This window comes from Myxine glutinosa, chromosome 2 (assembly GCF_964187855.1).
Source record: "Myxine glutinosa chromosome 2, kmMyxGlut1.1, whole genome shotgun sequence".
Lineage (NCBI taxonomy): Eukaryota > Metazoa > Chordata > Myxini > Myxiniformes > Myxinidae > Myxine > Myxine glutinosa.
The window spans coordinates 219,752,679-219,758,009 of record NC_136262.1 but is presented as its reverse complement, the minus strand read 5'-3'; positions in this window follow the sequence as shown (position 1 = coordinate 219,758,009).

Here is a 5,331-nt window from a genome sequence, read left to right as displayed (position 1 = left end):
GCCTTCAAAGACATTCACCAGCAGCGCTGAGGCACCACGGGAAGGTTTAATCAGCTGCGAGCGAGATAAGGAAAGGTGCCTCGGAACATGGTGTGGGACTAAAGGGTATGAAACAGCCAGGAATACCCGCTCCCCAAGCAGTCGGCAACAGAGCACGCTGTGCACACCATTTCTGATTCACCACTGGTGGATCTTCGCCTGTTTTATTTTCTAACAGGGCTCATTTGTGGCTTAATGCTCCCTATCTTCCCCCAACACAACCCTCAATACCACCTTACCACAATATAAACATCTCATCTCAAGACTGCCTCTTGACCAGTTTCCAGTTGGATTCAGATCCCACTAAAATTGCTGTTTGGTATAGTCAATGCAGGCATGCTGCGATCTGATCTTCAGAAAATAGTGAATTGCAACACTGTTCGTCAACTAACATCCCCATTCCTATAGGTGTGATAGGTCGGATCCAATCTTTTGTATCCATCTTGTAGTTGAGCAATACATTTACACAAATAAAGGTTAGGTTACATAATGCATTTGCAAAAGAGGGGTAGTTGAGCTAGTGCTTCGTTGTGTTGGAGTAAAAAAAATAAGGAGGGGGCAAGGGTGGGAGACGCAGGGGGTACAAAATGTATCCATTGTTTCGCAGAAATCAAGTTTGATTTTGCAACTGAACACATTATTTTTATTGTTCCATCGTCCAAATGAGTTTTATGTAATAGGGGTGGTAATGACCTTTTTAAAAGACCTTCTTTTTTCCCAAGACTTTTAATAAAGAAATATTGTTTTTTTTATCCACATGTGGAAGCTCGTGGAAGAACTGACCACGTGAACTCATCACAGCAAAAATACATGGGTGGCAGGGAAAAAGGAAGCGAGCCGAGCAAGATACAACAGGCTCTGGAAAAAGAATCTTCACCGAGGAAACAATCATGAAAGGATCCAAACACGTTGAACACTGATGGCATGGAGAGATGTCCTGGAAGGACACAGTATGGTATATCTCTACCATATCTTCCTTCCAACCCATATGTCCATGCTAGTAGACGACTGTGGTCGAGTAAATGTCTTAAAAATCTGCTCAGCTGCTTTTGCACATCTTTCTGCTCTATTCACCCTATCATTTGCTCTCGGTCATCTTCCGTCTGCTTGGAGGTCAGCCAACATCACTGCATTACACAAACGTGGTGCAAAGGCAGATCCTATTAAATAAAGACCAATTCGTTTACTTCCGATCTTCAGCAAGATCATGGAGCCCATCTTCGCAGTTGACATCAAATCCTTCCTTTTCACCAACGGCCTAATCTCAGAGCATCAGTTCGGATTCAGACCCAGACACTTTACCCTGGATATGCTAATTCTGCTCTCCCAACAGTGGAGGGAGCCCCTCAGTGTAAAACATGAGATCAGAGCTGTATCTCTGGACATATATTGAGCTTTTGATACAGTTTGACATCCTGCCTTCCTCTCCAAACTCTGCCGATGTCATCCAAGGCTGCTTCCACACATGGCTTACTAACTTCCTCTATTCTCATAACCAATGTGTGGCTCTCAACAGAATCCTTTAATCTCTTCTCCTTGTCAAGGGTGAAGTGCCCCAAGGCAGTGTTCTCGACCCAGTCCTATTCCTGATCTTCATCAACCTTTTCTAGCTCTCTGGAAAATCCTCTATTATCTTTGCTGATGACTCCACCCTTTGCTGCAGGCATCCCTCAGATAGGTATGCAGCAACCTCTTCCCCCTCTGTAGACTTTGATGGAATCACAAGCTGGTCCAACACTTGGAATATGTCTTTCAATTGTGACAAATCACACACTCTCACTCTGTCTCTCCAGAAGGACCATCTGATGAACCCTCCTATCTACTTTTCTTAACAAACCTCTTGAAGAAGTTCAGTCATTTAAAATCTTAGGTCTCACTCTCAGCCATGATCTTTCTTGGGCAAACCACATATCTTAGCTGGCCTCCAAAGCTAGTTGCCACTGGGCATCCTCCATTGTGCAATGTCTTTCCTTGGCATATCTGAAATTTTATCAACTTGCAAGGCCTTAATCCACATGCCCCAAGGCAGTGTTCTCGACCCAGTCCTATTCCTGATCTTCATCAACCTTTCTAGCTAGCATCAACCACCACCGCCCCCTTCCCTCCTGCCTCACACCTAGCTCGGCTTCACGCTGTTGAAACCAAAGCTTTCAGAATTATTGGAATCTCCCGCGATGAAGCTATCTCTGAGGGCCTTTCACTCACTCACCGCAGGCAGGTAGGTGGTCTTTCTGTCTTCTACCGACTCCTCTCCGGCCTTGCACCCCCAGCTCTCTCTGTGCTCTGTCCCCCAAATATTCCTACAGGTCGCACAAGATCTGCCAGCAACCCTCTGATGGTTAAACTGCCGAAATCTCGGCTCTCCGCTCACCTTCACTCTTTCATTCCTCTTTTCTCCCCGCCTCTGGAACAAACTCCCTCACTCCCTTCAATCCCACTCCTCCCTCCAGGTCTTTAAAACAGCTGTTCACCACCATCTTTTATCTTCCCCCATCCAAAACCTTGATCTTTTCTACCCCCGCTAATTCACCCCAGATCCACCTTGTTTGAAATTCCAACTTCTTTCCTGGAAGTCCTGGCAGTGTCCATATGTTTTATACCTCTCCCACCGCCCCCTTCCCATGCCCCCCCCCCAAGAGCCCTCGCCCTCTCTCAGATCTCTCGATGTCTCCATGTCTCTCGGTCCCCTGCTCTCAATGTTGTGTTTGTGTCCTTCCCCCTCTCTCCCCATCTTGTCTACCGCTCCCGATGTTATATGTTTTATGTGTCGGTTTGTCTTTCTGTGTGATTAATGTTCGCTCTTTCACGAGCCTCGATCTTGTATACAAAAAAAAAAAAAAAAAAAAAAAAAAAAATCCTCAGCTTGATGGGAAATGCTCTCTCCTTTGGGCTGGCACTCCTGAGCCATACCATGCTTAGCTTGACGGCATGGAAACCAAGGTCTTTAAAATTATTGGTACCCTCCCGTGATGAAGCTGTCTCTGGGCCTATTACTTTCACATCACAGAAAAATCACAGAAAAGTTTGTGGTCTCCCATTCTACCGCCTACATTCTGATCCTGCACCTGCTGCCTTCCCGTGCCTCTCCCCTCCCCCACCCACCCCCCCCCCCCCCCCCCAATGAATTTCTTTCATTCAGATACTTTTCATCACACAAAGGTCGCATTTCCTCATAGATGTCAGCAACCTTTTGACCTTTCCCAGTGAGGACGATGTGAAAAAGTCACATACATGTTGATCCCATTTAGTCTAGTAGGAAGACTAGGTCCCCCTGCACCCCCCGGAGATATACTTCTAATCAGTGTTTCTAGATTGGAAAAAATGTGTAGAAAATGACTAGCTATGGCCCCAAGCTGAAAAAATGTCCCACATACCATTTTTATGCAAATTACTGCTGCCATTATCAAAAAACGATTTTTGACATATCTCAGCAATATTGCAGATAATTGAAAAATGAAGGTGTCTAGACCCATGTTTTGAAGGGCATAGATCATGATAGAACTATTCATAACATGATTACATGTGTCTATGGTATACTAGTATGCTAATTAGTGCTTTATTTACAAAATAATCACAGTTTTACGAAATAATAGACTCATATTAAGGTCCGTCTACACAGACGTTAACACAAAGTTTTATTTTTCTAAATACCCTGTGAAATTCACCGAATGCCCTGTGAAACCTGGGATTCTTCTCCAGCTTTTTCAAGGGCCCGACTTTTTCCCTTCCCTTTGAAGGCACTGGTGCAGTCTTCTCCGCTGAACACATAGTACCCCAGGAGAGTGGCACAGTAGTCCTCTCCCAGGGATTCTGCCAGCTCAGAGACGTTGACAAGTTGGCGATGCTTCCCTGACCCTGTATCCAGGTACACCGTCAGCTTGATGTTGTGGGCATGGTGGAGCAGGATCAGGAGGATGTCTGTGTCCGGTGTTCTGACTACAGCGTTCTTGTATCCGATGGTAGCAGCATGATGGAGGTACAGAACCACCCTGGTATCAGTCTCTTCCTGGTTGCTGTAGATCGTGGGGAGTTCACGTACCTCGACCTGAAACACAAAAAGGCACCGCATTTCAATCACCAGTCACTGCCAGTTTCAGTATATCTCCGGGGGGTGCAGGGGGACCTAGTCTTTTTTTGATAATGGCAGCAGTAATTTGCATAAAAATGGTATGTGGGACATTTTTCAGCTTGGGCCATAGCTAGTCATTTTCTACACATTTTTTCCAATCTAGAAACACTGATTAGAAGTATATCTCCGGGGGGTGCAGGGGGACCTAGTCTTTTTTTTGATAATGGCAGCAGTAATTTGCATAAAAATGGTATGTGGGACATTTTTTCAGCTTGGGGCCATAGCTAGTCATTTTCTACACATTTTTTCCAATCTAGAAACACTGATTAGAAGTATATCTCCGGGGGGTGCAGGGGGACCTAGTCTTTTTTTGATAATGGCAGCAGTAATTTGCATAAAAATGGTATGTGGGACATTTTTTCAGCTTGGGGCCATAGCTAGTCATTTTCTACACATTTTTTCCAATCTAGAAACACTGATTAGAAGTATATCTCCGGGGGGTGCAGGGGGACCTAGTCTTCCTACTAGACTAATTACGTCTGTGGCTGGCATATCCATACCTTTGACTCCTGATCGATACACGATGTCTTGTGAGAACTGTGTTGCGGTCAAACAACTTTGTTTTCTCACACTCAGATTTGAGCTGTCCAGCATGGGTTTAAATATCGACCCAGCTATAAACTTATAAACTCTACCATAAATTATAAATCCAACTATCTTCCTGGTGTTTCACAGGCAGCACGAAGCAGCAAAGAGTCCCTTGGGAAAGATCATCCCTTGGATGGGGGTTAAACTGGGTGACCCATCTGCCAGCATTAGTTCGTGGAAGTGAAAGATCCTATGGTATACTTCGCTAAAAGTAGGCCAGCTATAGCTGGCACCCTGGTCAAATTCCACATTACTACTCTAACCTACAGGAGGCAATGTATCAGTGGCACAGCCACAACCCCCAGCGATGATGCGAACTAGCAGCTACACTGCACATTAAATTAATTGAAGCTTGCTTTCTCAACATGGAGGTGAATCCCGACTGGGGACAATTTTAGGTCACCTTGTAAGGCTCGCGGTCAATTTTTAAGGCCCGCAACAAATGTGTGTCCATCCTTAGGCAAGCCAGAAAACATCTTGCATATGTCGTGGCTGAACTCTCTAACCACTCTCCTTCCTCAAAGTCAGGGTGGTGCAAAGCTGCCCCTCCTTAACTCCAAATGGCAGCTCCGTAG